Genomic DNA, 21,763 nt, shown 5'->3' on the forward strand with positions numbered 1-21,763 from the left:
TAATTATGAGGTGACCATACACCAGACATAGAACTTTATGATGCTGCGGAGTATTAAAATGGCAATATTGAAATAGCTGCCATTTCTTTCTAAAAGGTAGGGCCATTTAAATCACCTAAGTAATGGTCTCTGAAATTACAGAATTAAAAATACCATATTTTTTCCTACCTGATAATTGGATGGGACATTGGACATTAACATAAACTTCCAAAGGCTTAGAGTTTCCTGTGGGTTTTTGTTGTTGTTGTTTTTCTTTGTTTCCTTTTCTTATTTGTATTGATTTCAGCATAATGGATCAAGGAATTTCTCTTGACTTGTAGACTTTCCTAGAAGTACACCTAAGGTTGGTATCAGTTTTATATTCAGAGAACTATAAAACAAGCTTTTTTTTTTTCCAATTAGTAAAAGTCTATGTAAAACTTATCTGTGATATAGAGTTGCATGTTTCAGCAGGTCATATATCATAACTTTTGTACAAGGTGAAGATTACTCACAAAGTCAAAAGGCATGCCAAAACAAACAGAAAACGTTTTATTTCATTTCAACTTCCTTTCCTTTAAAAAAACATATTTAATGGATATGATCATTTAACTGTCAATTTAGTCCTTTTGTTTTTTGCATATCAGACACAAACACATACCTTTTAAGGTTTGTTTCTGTTTCTGTTTTAAAAAAAGCTGCGCATTAAAGTGAAGGAGGGAACTTCTATTGCCCTATTTTTGCATAACAAACTACTGTAAATTAAACTTAACTCTGATTTTCTAATGTTCTAGTTTTAATATTCTAGTTTTTAATGTTCTAGTTTCTAATCAGAGAATTTCTAAACTCACATCATTTTAATAGGTTCATAGTTGAGACACAGAAAAAAAACCTGCCTTATCTCATTATTCTCAAATATGAGTGACATTATTTTATCTCACATGAGAATCAAAATATGAGAGAAGTTGCTTTTCAGGTATGGGATAAGGAATGTAATTATGCTGATGAAAGCGGATTGTAGCAAATAGTACCAGTATGTCATTGTATCTATAAATGAAATGAATTCAAAATTATATACTTCAGTGGTAGTCACTGAAGCAAGAAAGAAAATTAATTGTAGTAGGATGTTATGTTCTTAGATATGTTAACTTTATCATATAAATTTTACTTATTGTGGTATGATAATGCTAGTAATTTTATAAAATGTATTCTAATATTGATTCTAAACTCAAATAGATTTAATTATCATTGGAAGAAAAATTCCTTGCAGGTAGAATGGACAAGTTTTCATGTGGTATTTACTGAATGAGACAATTATATGTACATAGTCCGCTTATGATAGTCTTGGAATTTCACACAGTAAACACTTTCACTGCCAGCCTAAAATTCCTTCCGTTGTAGGCTGTAATGTCAAAGTTGTCTGGTCAAATTAGGTAATGATATCAGTACTATCCAAATGACATTGTATTACCTCCATTCTCTCCTCTTAGTCTTTGCTCCTGTGACGTACATTTAAATAACTTTAAAAATTTTTTGATCTTTTTAAAATATTTTATTCTTTATTTTTGAGAGAGCACAAGCAGGGGAGGCGTATGGGGGGAGGGACAGAGGATCCAAAGTGGGGCAATGAACCCGATGTAGGGCTTGAACTCATGAACCTTGAGATCATGACCTGAGCGGAAGTCAGGCATTCAGCCGACTGAGCCACCCAGGTGCCCCTTGATGATCTTTTTAAAGTGTTCCTAATTTCTTGTTAGAGCTTTGAAATCTTACTGCTGCTTCAGTTTGTTTAAATTAATAAATTTAATGTAAATAGAGTTTTAATGTATTTATGTAATAATTTCAAACTATCGCTTTATAAAAAAGACCTATACATACACTTATATATTATCCTACCAAAAGTGGAGGGAAATGTCTCCCAAAAGTTAAAAACAGGTTATAGTTTTGAAATCCCAAATACATTGGACTGAAGTGGGTCTCTCTGATGTTTTGTTAGGGACTCCTCAGCACTTTGGGAAATAGAACTTAAGACGGAAAACGTAAAGGCAGGCACAAACCAAGGCAGGCACCACAATTATGATGTAGGATTCATGGTGAAGTGAAGTAATATAATTAGATCTGTCCGTATCTAAAGAGGGCCTTTAAATAAAACTCTGGAGACCTAGAGAAAGCAAACAGCAATTTCAGCCAGCGCAATAGAAAGCTACATGCTATATCTTTCAGAGATGGAGTGAGGTACCTTTTTCATTTTTTTTTTTAAACATGCATCTCAGTATTTTAGATAGTTATTCTCAGGTTCTTTTAGGAGTGGCTCTTCAGATGTGATGCTTTCCTGTGAAAACTCAGACACGGGAATCTTAGGAACCAAAGGACTTAGGACTCTGTGCCGACAGAACTGCTTTGTGAGGGCTCTCGGTGGGTCTAGTTTCTGCCAAGTCATGCTGCTTGTGGAATTGGTGGATCTTAATGTGAATGGGCATATCGTCTTGGCTGGTGTTTAACTCTGTTTTTAAAAATAGAATGGATTTGGAAGTTGGCACTCTTAGCCTCTAGTCCTTCTATGACTCCGTATTCTGTGTGATCTCAGGCAAGAGATTAAGCTTCAGTTTCTCTGTCTATAAAAGAGAGCTGGATATAAACCCTTCCTTCACCAGAAGAATATTTTAAAGGTAATAAATAATAAATTTCAATAATAATAATAAGAACTATGTTATTATTACTAATGTGAATGCTTGTTTTAAAGGAAATATGGAGACTGTAGGTACATACTTTTATTTTTATCTTTGGCACCCTTTGAAAAATAAGTATATTTTGAACAAAAATAATGATACTGGGTTTCTTATGTTTATATTTTATTTGTATGAAGCTTTATTACTCACAGAGTTTTCACAGTCATGGTTTAATCTGATTTGATTCTCAGTATAATCCTGGTGTAGAGTATGTCAGGTGTTATTTTCATACTGTGTAGTGAAAACTCGTTTGGCACTGGATCAAGACTCATGCATTGTTGAGAGATCATTTGAAGTCAAGTGTTCTTATAACCAGTGCATGCTCTTTTCAGAGCTATGTTTAATTGGCCAAATTTCCTTTTTGGATTTGGATTGCTACACATTTTAGCTATATTCATAGAATAGCATGATAAATTTATAAAGATGTGTCATACTCGTGACGTGTATGATCTTCTACCTTAAGTTCACGAACAGAGTATGGTTATGTCCATATGGCAGGCAGAATCATGTCTCCCCACATCCTAACCCTTACACCCTATGAATATGTTCCTTGGGGTGGGAGAAGTAAAGTTGCTAATCAGATGACCTTGAGATTATCCTTGATTCTATGCATGGACCCAATGTAATCACCAGAGGCCTGATAAGTAAAGGAGAAATGGTAGCGTGAAAAGGACTTCAGGTGTTATTGCTTGTTGGACGATGAGGGAATGTGGCCGTAGGCCATGGAATATGGATGACTTTTAGAAGCTGGAAAAGCCAAGGAAACAGATTCTTCCCTTGGCCTCCCACTGACACCTTGATTTTAGCTCAGAGAGACTTCTGACCTTTAGAACTATAGGACAAATAAATTTGTGTTGTTTTAAGCCACTAATTTTGTGCTAGTTTATTGCAGTAGCAGTGGAAAACTAATATAGGCTGACACACTGCAGCTAGGAGAAGCTTGAGAGTAGAGTCATTTATGCTAGGATGACCTCAGGTCGATCATGGGGGGATTTGCTCCTTTGATTTAATTTTTGTTCCATACTAGGTTTATAATTGTTGAGGTAGGTTATAATATGTCATGTGCTTCCTTTGGGATGCATTGCTTATTAGGGGAACTGGCTATTCCTTAACAGTTAAGTGTACAGATTATGGATCCTGAATATATAAGTTCAAATGTTGGCCCTGATTCTTACTAATTATAACCTGCCGAAACATCACTTTTTCATCTGTGAAATGAGAACAGTAAAAAGCATCTTCTTCATAAGGCCGCTGTGAGAATTAACTGTGTTAATTTATGTTAAGTACTTAGCACAGTACTTGGTACATAGTAGGGGCTATCTAAGTATTACCTATTATAATTATTATTTTTATTCCTTAAATATTTTCCTTCAATGCTTTCTAGAGTCATACTTTATTTTCAGATATAGTCAGGAGAGCGTCCAAACTTTAGGGTGACTATCTTTGGGGTAGAGGCATTCTAATGCAACTAAATTCTGTCAACTTCATAATTTGTTATTGAATGTAATTTTTAAAATTTCTTATACTTTTAAATAACTCTCTTCCTTGCCCGTTCTCATTATCACTAATATATAGATGGAGCAAATTTTGCATATTCTATAATCACTTCATTTGATTCATTTGTATTTCTGTTTTATCTGTCATATTGTAAGCTTTTAGGTTTATTTTGATGTCATTGTTTAAGCATGCATATTTCTTGGTTCTAGGAAAAGTATGCAACACCCTGTAAAAAGAATTCCTCGGTAAAAAATAAATAAAATACTCTGCAAGTGAGAGAAACCTAGTCAGAATGTTGAATTTTCAAACATTATGTTAAGAGAGGAACCTCTGAAGTAGATGGATAGAAATTGCTACTTCTGTCAATGTTACATTCCATGTGTCTGGTGATGATGCAGTAGGTCTTCTTTAGGCCTAATAATATATATTTGATCAGCCTTTTGACTTTGGCCACAGTAGCTATATTCCAGGGCACGATACAGGAATTGATTCAGTCAACATGTATTGTGTACCTCTGAATGGCAACAGATAAATGAAGTCTGTTCAAGACTTTCCTCCTGTGGTGGGGAAGAGCTAATGATCCCTGAAATAGCAGAGATCCTAGTAATGGAGTTAGTTGGATGTAAGAAGTTGAAGAGTTAGGTTGGGTGTGACATCAGATCTATGTACTCGCTCTGGCTACCTACACACAATAGAAGCATGCCACGGTTTCTTAGATAGTTTGTAGTCATGAATTGTTCTTGTTGAGACTGGTTTATAGAATAGCTTGTCTCTACTGGTTTGTTTCTTTGTTTAGCTCCCCAGGTTCTCTCTAGAAACTGGATACTTAAAAACTATAATCACAGACCAATGAGTATATGGTTTAGAAACAAACCCCAAGGGGTGCCTGGGTGGCTCAGTCAGTTAAGCCTCTGACTTCAGCCCAGGTCATGATCTCGTGGGTTGTGAATTGGAGCCCTGTGTTGGGCTCTGTGCTAACAGGTCAGAGCCTGGAGCCTGCCTCAGATTCTATGTATCTTCCTCTCTCGTCCCCCCCCCCCCGCCCCCCACTCTGTCTCTCAATAATAAAATAAAACATGAAAAAAAAAAGAAAAAAAAAAGGAACAGGCACCAATAGTCACGTTGTGTGCTTTTATTTTTATTTTTTAATGTTTTCTTATTTTTATTTTTTAATTAATTTTTAAATTTACATCCCAGTTAGTTAGCATATAACATTGTGTGCTTTTAGTTCAATGATATTTCTATTTTTCTTCAAATACATTTGACATCTTGGTGGTATGCTTTAGTTGATCCCTTCCATACCTATTTCATAGCCTCATTCCTCCCACACTTCACTAAACAACATCTCTTTTGCCTGGCAAAGCTAAAAATCACAGAAAATTAGGAGGGGCTTTCCTCAAAGCACTTAATTGTGTGGAAATATGTAGATTGTTGTATGCCTTTAGAGAAACTTCTGAACCTACAAAGGTATCACTCTTGCCTCTGCTTTAACTTTAATCCAGCAGTTGACAGGGGATGGCAGGAAAAAAGAGAAATTATTTCAACAAAAAAGTCACTGGAATGAATGAGTCAATGGCAGGTTTCAAGTAAATTACATATAGAATACCTTGTCGTGTTTTCTTACCTCTATATACCTTTTTACCTTTGAAACCACATCAAGAAATGAGTAGGGAGGTAAACTGAACATGCCTGACAATATTCTCCGTATTAGATATTCTGCTAAGTCACTCACTGTGTCCTTGTTTCTTTTATGTAAACTTTGGATTCTGTTGGTAATGTCAATGGTGATGACCAATAATTAAGCGTTTTTTTTCAGGCAGAACTGGCCAGATTTATGTACTTTTGGCAGTGTCTTAAACCTAGGGAAAATTTTAAATTAAATGTGTAGTCTTCTCCATTCATGTTACGGTCCAGAAATAATAAATTCAGAGTTCCCATATGAGCAAATCAGTCACATTTGCTAATGTGTCCACGGAAAATCTGGTTGATAATAAATATACTGGTTTCAGATCCAGGGGAACATTTCTATGATATTGTTCTGATTACCAAATTCTAACATTTCTTAACAACTTTTTGATGTTACAGCACATGCCTTGAGTAGGTAGTTTTATGGTTTTGGTTCTTACCTTTAGTGTACGTGAATGTATGTAGCAATGAATTAAATTATACAAGAACTACAGTAGATGACAACTCTAATAATACTTTATATCTCTATTTTAACTTTAATAATTCAGACTTGTTAACTGTATATTAATCTATCTTCCTACATGGAAGAGTGATTGAGAAAAGATAATTTGTTTTATTTATCTTGGCATCATAATATCTTTTGTATATGCTAGCTGCTCACCAAATGTTGGTTAAATTGATTAGTTAACACAAGGGAAAAAATAGATTCAGCTAGTCCTTTGACTCATCTATTTCTTTAAAATGATGCTAAGCTAGAGAATGTGGTTTGGATATATGGTCAAATGGGGTTTCTAGTTGAACTTATTTGCAACACTTAGGCTTTTCTTTTGTAGGAACAGAATTTGGCCCAGTAGAATTATCACATGGTATAGACCAAACCAGAATGCATCTCCTCTGTAGGAAGGCACATAAGGAAAAGAGAGAACCCAGAAACGTCCATACTAAGCTTGCATAGTTGTTTTTTTTTTTTTTTTTTTCTTCTTCCAAAGTCATCAGTCACATGGGGGATGAACTGAAGTGTTATTTTACCAGAAGTGTCTCCATAAGGAAATATGAAACCAGTAGATAGGTGAGAAGCCTGAGATTCAGAGACATTAGGTAATTTGTTAAGGGTAAAAAGGAGAGGGTATATCTGAACCTAAACTTTTTAACACTAAATCGAGCACTTTTTTTTTTTTTAAAGAATCCTTTAGAATAGTGTGAGGAAGGACAGAAAGGGGCTGTGCTGCACCATGGTAGGAAATAGCTTGTTCCCCAAGGGGTGAAGCCTAGTGAGTGGGCTGTGGCCTGTCTCATGGGGCCACAGCTAAAGGCACAAAAGTTATGTGCTCTGGCTGCTGCTCAGTGGGACACCAGGAAGGTCAAAGTCAAAGTCAAGTCCATACAGGGAAACCTGAGATGAATAAAAAAATTTGAAATTGTATGATTTATTTATTTATTTATTTATTTATTTTTTTCATTTCATTTATTTGAGAGAGAGAGAGAGAAAGAGAGAGAGAGCAAGTGGGGGAGGGGAGCAGAAGGAAAGAGAGAGAGGGATAGAGAATCTCAAGCAGGAGCTATGCCCAGTGCAAAGCCTGCCATGAGGCTTGATCCAACAACCCTGGGATCATGACCTGAGCTGAAATCAAGAATGGGATGCTCAACCAGCTGACCACCCAGGCGCCCTGAAGCCATATGATATTTGTCACCTTCTAGACATGATTATAATTCCTAGAAATTGCCTTTGCCATATGACTTGACTTTACTTTTTTTTTCCCCAGCTCTCTTGTGATATAGTTGACATGGAACATTGTGTAAGTTTAAGGTATACAAGGTGATGTTTCGATACAGATGGATATGGTGTAGTTATTGTCACCATAAGGTTGGTTAACACATACATCACCTTACATAATTATCATTTTCTTCTTGTTATGGTGAGAACAACTAAAGCTCTACTTTCCTACCAACTCTTAAGTACACGAAATGGTGTTGTTGACTATAGTCACCGTGCTGTACCTCAGATCCCCAAAATGTATTCATCTTATAACTGAAAGTTTGTACCATTTGGCCGACATTTCATTTCTCCCACCCTCCAGCCCTCCACCATTCTACTGTCTCTGAGTTCAATATTTTTAGATTCTAAATATACATGAGATCATACCTATTTGTCTTTGTCTGACTTACTTCACTTAGTATAATGTCTTAGAGGTACATACATGTTGTCATAAGAGGCAGAATTTCGATCTTCTTTTATGGCTGGATAATATTCCAATGTGTGTGTATGCCTGTGTGCATGCACACGTATCACATTTTCTTTTTTCATTCGTTCGTTGATGGACACTTGTATTGTTTCTGTATGTTGTTTTGGGTATCTGTGAATAATGCTGCAGTGAACATAGAACATAAGAGTGCAGGTATCTCTTCGAGATAGTGATATCATCTTCAGCCAGTATATATATGCATAGAAGTGGGACTGCCAGATCACCTGGTAGCTCTATCTTGAATTTTTGATGAACTTCTGTACTTTTTCCATAGTGGCTGTACCAGTTTGCATTCCTACCAACAGTGCACTAGGCTTCCTTTTTCTGCACATCCTCTCCAGCCTTTGTTATTTCTGGTCTTTTTGGTAATAGCTATTCTACTTTTCTTATTTATATTCCATTGCATCTGCATTTGAAGATTTTGTACTTCCATTTAAAATAATTTAAAGGGCACCTGACTGGCTTAGTAGGTAGAGCATGAGACTCTTGATCTTAAGGCTATGAGTTTGAGCTCCATGTTGGCTGTAGAGATTACTTAAAAATAAAATCTTAAAAGTAAAATAAAATAGGGGTGCCTCGGTGGCTCAGTCGGTTAAATGTCCGACTGTTGGTTTTGGCTCAGGTCATGATCTCATGGTTTCGTGGGTTTGAGCCCTGCGTTAGGCTCTGTGATGGTGGCGTGGAGCCTGCTTGGGATTCTCTCTCCCTGTCTATCTGCCTCTTTCCCACTTGTGCTGTCTCTGTCTCTCTCAAATAAATAAATAAAACTTTCAAAATAAAATACAACAAAAAGTCTTAAAGGCTTTTTTTATTAACTTTTACTAAAGATATAAACTTATTTTGAGGTGTGGAAGACTCTCATACCTGGTGACATATGACTGGGCCAGTAGATAGAATGTTGCCTTAAACTCTGTTGGCTCATATCTTGTTAATGTCTAATGCCTTTGTGGTATTTTTAAAACAAGGAGGATTAACGGCTTCTAATTTACTAATGGCAGTGAAAAGCGAATGCACATTAAAACACCAATGTTAGTATTGTTGGCTCTAGCAATAGATGGAAACTACATACTTGATCATATTATTTTATAACTTATCTCCTGGTGTGTGTGTGTGTGTGTGTGTGTGTGTACTCACACATACAGATAACTGTGGTGTCAATGTTGGGAAGAGGAGGCGGGGAGTTACTGACCAATTTTGACTTGGGGTGTGCCATGGTCTGAGCTTATGTTAGCTGTCTAATTTAGGCAACGATATTGAGGCTTTACTCAAATAGAGAGATTGGATGCCGGGACGACAATTGGAAAGCTACCAGATTTATTGAAATTAAATGATGCTTGTGGGAAAGAAGAAAGGTAGATCGATTTGAGTCTCTGTGGCAGTAGAATCTACAAGGATTGGCAACTTTGATTTGATGATAGAGAAAAGAAGACAATACTGCTGACTCTGAGACTTTGAGCTGAGTCACTGGCAGGATGCTAGTTTATTTAATAGAAAGCTATGAGGCCCCAGTGCATGCTGAGGGGATGGCAGAGAGCTAAGTGGATTCAAAGGCTTGGGCTTGAAAGGTTTTTTTTAAAGCACTCTGAACATGTTTCCTATATTGGGTGAATATAGTAGGATCTTCTGTTGACTGGATGACGGTCAAAGAAGGAAGGGTCTTAAATGTTGCATATTCTCAAATCAGTCTTCCGATAATTCTGTTCAACTAATGAGCAACTATCTTCAGCAAAAAGGGGGAAGTCTGTTGAAATGGTAGAATACTTGTATATTTTGTGTTTGGGACCATGTTGCTCCCATCTTATTTTCCTGTGGTATATTGAAACCTTAAAGGAAGTATTCTGTGCAAGTTTACTGAAGACTTTTTCCTTTTTATGCTTATCAAGGTTAAAGAAAAAGATTCCTTTACCTTGTAACCTAAGGGATAATGAACTCAGGATTGTTTTCTTCTGTGTGCTCCTTTTAGCTCTATTATTATTCTGGACTTCAGAAAATAATAGGATCACAATCAGTAGTGCAAAATGAGTGTTCAGATGATGGTACTTGCTCCAGGAAAAGAAGAAGAAAAAAAATTTTACTCAGATGAGGAAAGCAATCCGTTCAAAGGTTCCCACTGTGTTTGGGAGGTATTTATTTGATTTTTTTTTTTTTTTACCTTCTCACTAGTTCTCTGCTGTTTCTCACCCTAAGTATATACCTGAACTTTCTGCTCTGTGGAATTTCTTACAGTTTTTATTCAGATGACAAACTTGGGCTTTCCACATTAATTCAGTTTTCACTCCTTAGTCATAATACACAAAGCATCAAACTCTCACAAGGGAAATGTACAAATGCTGTGTGGAACTTGGGAGTAATGCTATAAACAAATTCATTGCCAAGAACTTATTGTCATGTTTCAAATGCAGAATTAATAACCTGTTCCAAGAGCACACATGCTATTCATCAAGGTTTTCCCCTGAGACTATATTTCCTCTCTCTACTGTCCCCACATTATTGAAGAATTGTGGAAACTGGAATTTAAAAAAAAAAAGTCTCACATTATGATAGTTTTGAAATTGCTCTTGAGAATTTGTAACCTTGGCAAAGGTTAGTCACCTTCAGCCATTTTTCTCCCCAGGGCTCCTGATGAACAAGTCTGTTTTGCATGTGGCTTTTCTTTTCTCAAAGGTTTATGTAGCAAACATGACTGTCTGTATTTATCTCACATCCCACAGAACTGAATTGTTCAACTTTAATACCAACGTGATTTCTCTGTGCTTTAAGATATATTTCTTGTTGAAAGAAAGAGTCAAATTGTTGAATATTTTAGTGTGATTACAAAGCTGTCCAAAATTGCATATTTAAGTCAATTCATTATTTTTGCCGTTTTTTTCTACTTGAGTAAACACTAAATCTGAATTAGGTGATTTTGGCTTTTTGGTAGATCTGCTGAAAATGCATATTTAAGATGATAAAATAATTTAGTACAGAAATATCTTATGTGACAAAAATAAATTCTACATTGAGAAAGCAAATATATTATTTATAATCAGAGATCTTTAAATTTGTCTAACAAACTCTATAAAGTTAACTAACAGACCATGGGTTCTATCACATAGTAATTTTTTTAAGGATTTACTATTGTGACACCAATAAGCAAAATCATACAAAATAAGAACAAGATATATTGTACACATTCCTTCCAATTCTAATATTTCTAGACCTTATGTTGTTACTTTCTTGATATAATTTTTACATATCAAACTTTGATATGTCTGTATTTCTCTTTTTATTTAACTTTGGAAGTTTTTATATATATGCACTTACTTAACAAAGTTAATAATCATTTCTTTGCAAAAGTTGAGTCTTGTTGTCATATTTCCATTATATAAAAGCAGTTGATAAAGCATGTGACTTTATTGAAATTTTGTTCAATAATTTGGACAAATTTTTTGGAAGGCAGCTATGCTCACCACTAACCACCAATGCCGGCTGTTTTTCCACTTTTTTTTTTTTTAAAAGTTCATGTATTTTGAGAGAGAGAGCACAATCAGGGTATGGGCAGAGAGAATGGGAGAGACTTCCAAGCAAGTTCCATACTGTCAGTGTAGAGCCCTACGCGGGGCTCAAACTCACAAACCATGAGATCATGATCTGAGCCAAAGAGTCGGACTCTCAACACACTGAGCCACACAGGCACCCCTGTTCTTCCACTTTTTGGGAAAGTAATCTACTTTGAGGTGTATCTACCAAATACCAAATTAAGTTATTATTAATTGATTAATCACCTATATTACATTAGGCAATTTTACTCCAAATAAATATAACTGAACATTGGCTAGCTACTAAGCACTTTGCTGTGTTGGAACAAAGGTATTTGAAGAGTTCTCAGTAAAGATATTCTTTGCTTTTGATTATCAGATATACTACATAATTGTAAAATCCATACTACAATTTGTTCAGGATATTACAACCTCAGTGAGTGTCCCATTTTGTATGAGGCAAAATTTCTTAACAATTTTATTTTATTTTTTGAATTGAATTTTAATAAGGGAGAGAGAAAAAATACCATGTCATATTTTGTAAAGGCATTTGCTTTATATCATTAAATAAATTAGGGGAAATGCCCAGAGACTATTTATGCTATTACTTGGTGATTGAAACCATGATATACATTTAGAAATCCGGCCTATTGAAATATTTGGGGGACACCTGGGTGGCTCAGTCAGTTGAGTATCTGACTCTTGATTTCAGCTCAGGCCATGATCTCACAGTTCGTGGGTTTGAGCCCTGTGCTGGGTTCAGCCAGTGAAGAGCCTGCTTGGGATTCCCTCTTCCTCCCTCTCTCTTCCCCTCCCTGCACTTGTGCTTTCTTGTCTCTCACAATAAATAAATAAACATTTAAAAATAAATAAATAAAATATTTAGGAAGCATATTTTATAGCTAGTTATTACTTAGTGCCTTGGTCTTAATAATGGCATCTTTTACATGGGGACTCAAATTCCTCTCACCCACTGACTATGCAAAGGATGGTCTACTGTTCAGTGGAGAGGAATACAGATTTGGATTCAGACAAACCAGAATTGGAACCCAGGACCCAATAATTATCAGCTATATGGCCTTACATATGAGTGATCAAAACTCAGTGCTTCAGTGTTTTCATACTTAAAATATGTATCATAATGTCTATATTTTACAGTTTATTTTTATTTTTTTAAATTTAATGTTTATTTATTTTTGAGACAGAGGCAGAGCTGAGGAGGGTAGAGAGAGAGAGGGAGACACAGAATCTGAAGCAGGCTCCAGGCTCTGAGCTGTCAGCACAGAGCCTGATGCGGGGATCGAACTCACGAACTGTGAGATCATGACGTGAGCCCAAGTCGTGCGCTCAACCAACTGAGCCACCCAGGTGCCCCTATATTTTACAGTTTAGAGAATGAAGTTGTGGATATGAATTGTTTGCTAAAATAACTACCGAGGATATGAGAAACACCCAGTAAATGGTAGCTCTTCGTTTCTCCAAAGGTCAGTGTAATTTCTTCAAATACAAAGATGGCAACACTGACCCATCATCAGAATTACTGTCACATTCTTAAGTGAGGACGCTTTCTGATGGAGGTCTTGCATTTATAGAATGGCTGGTCGAATAAGGAGTGTAATTTGTGATTAGGCAACAAAAGGAAGCTGAGGACTCCTGGAGGGATTCAACACATGACCTTGGCCTTATTGTTCATTCCTTTCTGAATTATCTAGTTTTAGACTCAGTGAAGATTCACTGGCACATGAACTTATATATTATAGTACGTTTGCAGTGTCTACACATGAATGAAATCACATTGTGGTAAATACACTTGAAACTGTGGTATATCAACTCAGAGAAAAAGGATTAGAAGATTAAATTTAGCAGTTCAAATTGCCAGACTTGGTTACCTTCTTTGACCCAGGATATAATTTAAGCCAAGTTAACTTTATACTGTGAAAAGTATGAACTAATTGTGCCTGTCAAAGCAAGTTCCTCAAGAAAAGAGGCTACCTTTCCCCTATTTGAGAGAAGAGAGAGGGAAGGGAAAAGCAGTCTCTTGAGATAAGTGTGCAAGTTCGCTTCTGGCTAAAAGTTAATGATTAGTTGCCTCTGTTCTCAACTCTGAGCCCTGAGAAAAGTGGAAAACTCGTGTTCCCTATTCAGGTAACTTAAATTAAACAGATTGTATCCATGTTAGGCTTTCCTTAGATTATAGACATGTGTTTTTTTTTTAAATTTCTTTAATATCCACTGATTTCATGTTATAAGCTTAATGAAAGAACAATGAAAAACTGTAGAAAAAGACTAGCCAACATTTAAAGATTTTGCTTTTGAGTTGTATGGAGTTAAGGCTAGTGAGGTATTCTGTGCCTGCATTAGGGAAATAGGATTTTAAATGTTTTTCTAAAACTAGTCATTCTTCAACCTCTTGGCTGAAAGATGTATTAATCGCAATTATGTAAAATAATATGGTATATTATGTAGCCTGCCAAGTCTTCATTAGTAAGGGAAATCTTAAAGTTTGCTTAACACTGACATTTTGAAAATAACACAATCTTCAATCACTAAAATTTCATTTTTATTTGATGTTATATAACAATGTCAAAAATAATCTAATTTTTCTTATTTTAAGTCATTATGTTTTATAACTGTGTGTACTTTGCTGAAAAAATTGTAAAAATAAATTTATTCTTCATGGGGCTTAGGTAATTTGTTCCCAGAATGTTCGAGACTGTATTATGGCAAGATAAGAAGTTCCTGACAGCTACATTGCAGGTGATGCTGTCTTTATAGGTTAGATGTAATTAAAGACATTGCTTACTAGAGTTTACAGTTTTCAAAGTTGGTTTCTAAAAATAAAAATATTTACTCTGTATGTTTACAGAGTAATCATATTCTGTATTGAATTCTGAGGATAAAGAGATATATTGCTTAAGCTACTGGAGCCATAAATTAGAAGAATTTATTTTGGGAGTCTTGGTTTTTTTCTAGAGTGTCTGACCATTGTTATCGTAATTCAGCAAGTATCCAAGGCCAGGAAAACTTGTTTTGGTTGTGTTGAGACTCAAGTGATAAAGACGAGTAAAAATTAAAAGCTAAATGTTAATTGTGGTAGTTTTCCATGTGTGTTTCTTTTGAACTGCAATTAAATGTCAATCAAGGATTGATGATTTTGCAGTTGAAATTTGGAGCTACCAGGGATCTTGAAGACCATCACATTATGTCTGAGAAGTGCAGTCCAGAGATGGAAAGTAACCACAGCTGCTGGGAGAGCTGGGACTAAAACCAAAGTCTCTACTTACTGGGGGACAATGGAGTTAATGGGTTGTTCGTCAATGTTTATACTGGTTTTGAATGGGAAATCATATTTTAGTCCTTAAAACATTTTTATTTGGAGGTGTAGCTAAATAAGCACCAGCATTATTAAGGAATTGTTCTCTAGTGATATTTTCCAGATTCACCCTTCGCATTGCTAAAGTTTGTGTATCCATTTATTATAATGTATAGAATCCAGTCTTCTCTCTGAATATGGACATGCTTAGGTACATTTAAGTTCTCAAGGTTAGAGAAGAGAGTGTTTCTGGTACTCAGTATGAGACACAATAAAGCCATGCCAGCAGGTTCCTCATTTATAACTTAATGTTTAAGTGGCTGTAGTAACACTAATTAAAGAAATTTAAAATATGAGTAGAATACAAGTATGCAGATAAATATGAAGTATCTTTATTTAAAGTTTGAAACAATCTGGGAGCACCTGGGTTGGTCAGTCCGTTAAGCATCCGACTTCGGCTCAGGTCATGATCTAATGGTTTGGGAGATCGAGCACTGCTTTGGGCTCTGTGCTGACAGCTCAGAGCCTGGAGCCTGCTTCAGATTCTGTGTCTCATTCTGTCTCTTCCCCTCCGCCACTTGTGCTCTGTCTCTGTCTCTCTCTCTCAAAAAAAAATAAATGTAAAACAAAAAACGTTTGAAACAATCTGCATGCCATCCAAGATAAAACAATTATTTGACTTATGATTAAAAAAATTAAGTTTTGAGGCCCTAACAATCAAGGCAGTGTTTTTATTTTTTTTAAATGTTTATTTATTTTTACGAGAGAGAGAGAGAGAGAGAGAGAGAGAGAGAGAGAGAGTGTGAGCAGGGGAGGGACAGAGAGGGAGGGAGACCCAGAATCTAAAGCAGGCTCCAGTCTCTGAGCTATCAGCACAGAGCCTGATGTGGGGCTAGAACTCACAAACTGTGAGATCATGACCTGAGCAAAGTCAGACGCTTAACTGACTGAGCCACCTTGGCGCCCCAAGACGGTTTATTAAAGTGAGGTATGCATAGATTTCTTATCATATTTTTTAGTAAACTCTATTCCTCTTTTATTATTAGATATTCAGATATTCAGAATCATAATATGTAGGTCCCTTTTTCCAATTCACTGTGTCCATTGGATATTCACCTACTTCTCAGTTTTCCTTTGGGAATATACAAATCAAGTTACCATCAAAAAGGTTGTCTGTGTTCCTTCAGCCCATTATCCCATAAACTCCATGAATTGCTGAAAAGTTCACTAAGGCCCTTTGGCAATTACCCATAGATATCAACACATACATGCGTGTGCATGCACACACACACACACACACACACACACACATGCACACACAAGATCTATCTCAAAGGTAAACAGAGAGTACCAATCCTTTCAATGCTGTAAAGGGTAGGTGTCAAAACCTAGCTCACGGCCTCAGCATCACAGTTAACTTGCTTTGCAATCATGGGTAAATCACATAACCTGTAAGAGCCTCTGTTACATGAGTTATAAATGGGGGCTATAGCAATAATAGTGCTTCCTCCACTTGTTTAGTATGAGAATCATGTGAATTTATATAGAATGTTACCTGGTAAACTATAAATCCTTGCTAAGCACTTCCTAGGTCTGCTGTAACAAAGTATCACAAACTAGCTGGCTAAAAACAACAGAAATGCATTCTCTGTATTTTGGAGACCTGAAGTCTGAAGTCAGAGCTTTGGCTCCTCTGGGCTTTCTTGGAAGCTTTCTAGGAAAGAATCCTTCCTTTCTTTTTATACCTTCTGACAGTCCCAGGCTGTGGCAGCATAACCCCAGTCTTCGTCTCTGTCTTCACATGACATTCTTTCTGTGTCTCCATCTTCACATGGCCGTCTTCTTATAAGGATTCCTGTCATACTGGTGTATGATTAGGAGTCCACCCTACTTCAGCATAACCTTATCTTAACTATTTCCATCTGCATTCGCCCTATTTCCAAATAAGGGCACGTTCTGAGGTATTGGAGGTTAGGACTTAAATGTACTTTTTTTTTTTTTTTGAGGGACACAGTTCAACCAATAACACTCTGCCTCTGACCCTCCCCAAAGTCATGTCCTTCCCGTGTAAAAATACATTCACCCAATCCCAGTATCCTCCAAAGACTTTAACCATTCTGGCGTCAGCTCTAAGTCCACATTCTATCTAAATCAGTAAAGGGTGGGACTTGGGGTCTAGTCCCTCAGGGGCAAAATTCCTCTCCGTTTGTGGACCTGTGAAGCCTAGCAAGCAAGTCACCTGCTTCCACAATGCAAGAGGGCAGATGCAGATTAGATACTCCCCTTCAAAGAGGGAGAAATTGGAAGGACGGAAGGGTCACTGGTCTAAAGCAAGTTTGCTACTTAGCAGAGCAAATGCCATTAGGTTTTGAGGCTTGAGAACCATTCTCTGTGGCTCCATGCTCTGTCCTCTGTATTAGGCAGGGTTCTACAGAGAAAAACAAAAACAAAAACTGAGAGATTAATTTTAAGGACTTGGCTTATGCAGTTACAGGTCCTGAAAAGTCTGCAATCTGCGAGGAGGCCGGCAGGCTGGAAATTTGTGTAAGAGTTGATATTTCAGTCTTGAGTCCAGAATTCACAGGGCCTGCCAGCAGGCTAGAAACTCTGACAGGATTTCTATGTTACAGTTTTGAGGTAGAATTCTTTCTTCTTTGGGAAACCTCAGTTTTTGCTCTTAAGGCCTTCAGCTGATTGGATGAAGCCCACCCATGTTGTGGAAGGTAATTTTCTTCACTTAATTAAAGTCACTTGGTTATAAATGTTGATTACCTCTGCAGAATACTTTCACAGCAGTTATCTGGACTATTGTTTGACCAAACAACAGGTCCCATAGCCTCGCCAAGTTGATACATAAAATTAACCATCACAAATAGGAGGTATATGGAGAAGCCCTTGATTTCTTTTTTTCTTTTTGCTAAGTGTTCTTTTTTTTTAATTTTTTTTAACGTTTATTTATTTTTGAGACAGAGAGAGACAGAGCATGAACAGGGGAGGGGCAGAGAGAGAGGGAGACACAGAATCCGAAACAGGCTCCAAGCTGTCAGCACAGAGCCCGACGTGGGGCTCGAACTCACGAACTGTGAGATCATGACCTGAGCCGAAGTCGGACGCTTGACCGACCGAGCCACCCAGGCGCCCCTGTCTTTTTTTTTTTTTAAGATAAAAGTTGACTGGGAATTTGGACATTTTCTAGGGAAACTAATATTTCCACTTTTTATCTTTTGCCTCTTCAGCCTTCCTTCCTTCTTTTAAGTCTTTTATGACTTATTCTCAGTGTGATATAGACTGCTGAGAAGTTGGTAGAGACCTGAATCCACGTATAGTGCATTTTTTATCTCCCACCAAACCAGAGTTGTGTTAAAAGAACATAACTATTCTTCTTGTAGCTTTTTATTATTTGCAGTGTGCCTCTACATCTATTTCCTTTTGTAAATTATTTTTAAGTTTATTTGTTTTTATTTAATTTGAAAGAGAGCTGGAGAGAGAGAGAATTCCAAGCAGGCTCCGCACTGTCAGTGCAGAGCCGAATGTGGGGCTTGAACTCGCACGAATTGGGAGATCATGACCTGAGCCAAAATCAAAAGACAGACGCTCAACTGACTGAGCCATCCAGGTGCCCTGTCATTTTGAATTTGTCAGGCACACCAGCCTCAGGGCCTTTGCATGTGTTCTACCTTTACCAAGAATTCTTTCTTCCAGACAACCTTTTATCTTGTACTCATATCTTTTCAGATCTTCTCTTAAAAGTCACTTTCTCAGTGAGGCTCTCTTTATGCAGCCCTTTCTGACTCTGAGGTTTAGACCTGCAGCAATCTACCCTCAGTTCTCCATGTCTCCCTTTTAGGTTTGATTTTACTGCAGAACGGTCGCCATCATGGGGAATGCTTCACATCTCACTTACTTGTTCCTTCTCTGCTGCCTCCTCTTTTCTACTGGAACATAAGCTCTGTAAGGGCAGGAGTATTAGTCTGTTTTGTTTATTGCTTAAACCCAGTGCCTAGAATGGTGCCAAGCACACAGTACGTACATAATATAGTTACTGATTGAATAATTAAATCTTGTCTTAGTTACTTAAGTACTAATAATTTGTAGACACAGAGGAACGCCCATGTTACTCTCCCGTCCTGTTGCTCCCCTTTTCCCCTTACCTGCTTCCTGTGATAATGGCCTTGCTGAATTTGAAGGTTATCATTCTCATGATTTTATACTTTATATGTATTTATTTATATTTTGTTATATTTGTTTATTGTATTTTACTATATTTTCTGTTCATATAGATTACATATTTTTTTACACAGTTTTATGAGTTATCAGGCCTCGTGATAAATAAAAGCATGCATTATTTTGCCACATGCTTTATCTGAGGTGGCTCAGACACACAGCTTGCTCTCATTCAGTTTAACTCTGTATATTCCATTTTATGAATATGTATACTTTATTTTTTCCTGTTTATTTTTTTAAAATTTTTAATGTAAATTCAAGGTAGTTAACATACAGTGTAATACTAGTTTCAGGTATAGAATTTAGTGATTCATCACTTATATACAACACCCAGTGTCATCACAGGTGCCTTTTTTAATACCTGTCACCTATTTAACCAATCCCCTGCTCACCTCCTCTCCAGTAATCCTCAGTTTATTCTCTATAGTTAGTCTCTTTTTGGATTGCACTTCTTTCTTTCTTTCTTTCTTTCTTTCTTTCTTTCTTTCTTTCTTTCTTTCTTTTGTTCTTTCTTTCTTTCTTTCTTTCTTTCTTTCTTTCTTTCCTTCTTTCCATGTTCATCTGTTTTGTTTCTTAAATTCCCTATATGAGCGATTTCATACGGTATTTGTCTTTCTCTGACTGACTTATTTCGCTTAGCATAATACTCTCTAGCTCCATCCATGTCATTGTAAATGGAAACTTTCATTCTTTTTGACAGCTGAGTAATATTCCACTGTGTGTGTGTGTGTGTGTGTGTGTGTGTGTGTGTGTGTGTGTGCATGCACACACCACATCTTCTTTATCCAATCATCAGTCAATGAACATTTGGGCTCTTTCAATACTTTGGCTATTGTTGATAGTGTTGCTATAAACATCAGAGTGCATGTTTCACTTAAAATTGCTATTTTTGTGTCCTTTGGGTAAATACCTAGTAGTGCAATTGTTGGATTGTGTGATAGTTCTATTTTTAACTAACCGAGGAACATCCACACATTTTCCAGAGTGGCTGCACCAGTTTGCATTCCCACCAACAGTGCAAGAGGGTTCCCCTTTCTCCACATCCTCACCAACATCTGTTGTTTCCTGAGTTGTTAATTTTAGCCATTCTAACAGCTGGGAGCTGGTATCTGTGGTTTTGAAATGTATTTCCCTGATGATGAGTGAAGTTGAGCATCTTTTCATGTGTCTGGTAGCCATCTGGATGTCTTCTTTGGAAAAATGTCTATTCATGTCATACACATTTTTTAATTAGAATATTTGTTTTTTGTGTGTTGAACTTGATAAATTCTTTATAGATTTTGGATACTAACCCTTTTTCAGATTTGTGATTTGCAAATATCTTCTCCCGTTCCATCGGTTGCCTTATAGTTTTGTTGTTTCCTTTGCTGTGCAGAAGCTTTTTATTTTGATGAAGTCCCAATAGTTCATTTTTGGTTTTGCTTCCCTCGCCTCTGGAGATGTAAGAAGTTGCTATGGCTGATGTCAAAGAGGTTGCTGCCTGTGTTCTCCTCTAGGATTTTGATGGTTTCCTGTCTCACATTTAGGTTTTCATCCATTTTGTGTTTATTTTTGTGTATGTTGTAAGAAAATGGTCGTTTCATTTTTTAACGCTTGTGCTGTCCAGTTTTCCCAACACCATTTCTTGAAGAGACTGTCTTTTTTTTCCGTTAGATATTCTTTCCTGCTTTGTTGAAGATTAATTGGCCATATAGTTGTGGATTCACTTCTGTGTTTTCTATCCTGTTCCATTGATCTATCTGTCTGTTTTTGTGCCAGCACCATACTGTTTTGATGACTACAGCTTTGTAATATGGCTTGAAACCTAGAATTGTTATGCATCCAGCTTTGCTTTTCTTTTTCAAGATTGCTTTTGCTATTGGGGGCCTTTTGTAGTTTCACACAAATTTTAGGAGTCTTTGTTCTGGCTTTGTGTAAAATGCTGGTGGTATTTTGATAGGGATTGCATTACATGTGTAGATTGCTTTGGGTAGTATAGACATTTTAACAAGAATATACATACTTTAATTACCTATTCTTTTATTTATATACATTTAAATTGTTTCCAATTTTTAAAAACTCCTATTTACAGAGAGCTATAAACATTTTTTACATGTCTTCTGCACAGACATGTTCACCTAGGAGAACTGAGGATTGTGAGATGTGCAGAGCTTCAATGAACATTTCTCAAAATGGAGAAGAGTTCCTACTGTTCCACATCCTGTGCTTGTTTGAAATCTATAGCAATCTACATGTAAGCCATGGACTAGCTTTGTTTGACTTTTGTTGCCCAGTTCTGCCTGTGTCCCATTGGCTCTAATGTCAAGAAATATTGTTCCGGTTGTGATGGGCAACGGTTTGCTTTTTTCTTCCTCCACTCAGGAGGAATTGAGGGAGGAGAAGACAGGCCTGGACTGGCACCCAGCTTACATCATTGGGCAAGTCTCTAATATCTGGTGTTGCATGGATCACTTGCTCAAGTTCTCCCCTCTATTGTACAGAAGATGAACTTTTGCTTCATTGACCGCTTCTGGTTCCAGATTCCAGCAGACTCATGTTTTACCACATCGTGCTCTGGTCAATGGAAATGTTTCT

General features: G+C 36.7%; 1 protein-coding gene across 3 annotated transcripts in view; it reads left to right on the plus strand.

Moving 5' to 3' along the window:
* SLC16A7 (solute carrier family 16 member 7) overlaps positions 1-21,763 on the plus strand; it is a 189,530-nt gene that overhangs the window by 47,474 nt on the left and 120,293 nt on the right. Inside the window, exon 1 of one of the 3 annotated variants that reach the window (XM_047065075.1) lies at positions 10,103-10,257. The exons of the other annotated variants lie outside the window; for them this stretch is intronic. The gene's annotated coding sequence lies outside the window, so the exon portion shown is untranslated. Of the gene's footprint in view, positions 1-10,102; positions 10,258-21,763 lie in introns of those variants that run through there. 3 annotated transcript variants of the gene reach the window in all.

Source organism: Lynx rufus, unplaced genomic scaffold (genome assembly GCF_022079265.1).
Source record: "Lynx rufus isolate CCGP_SWC_20201006 ecotype Redwood Valley unplaced genomic scaffold, mLynRuf1.p SCAF_7, whole genome shotgun sequence".
Lineage (NCBI taxonomy): Eukaryota > Metazoa > Chordata > Mammalia > Carnivora > Felidae > Lynx > Lynx rufus.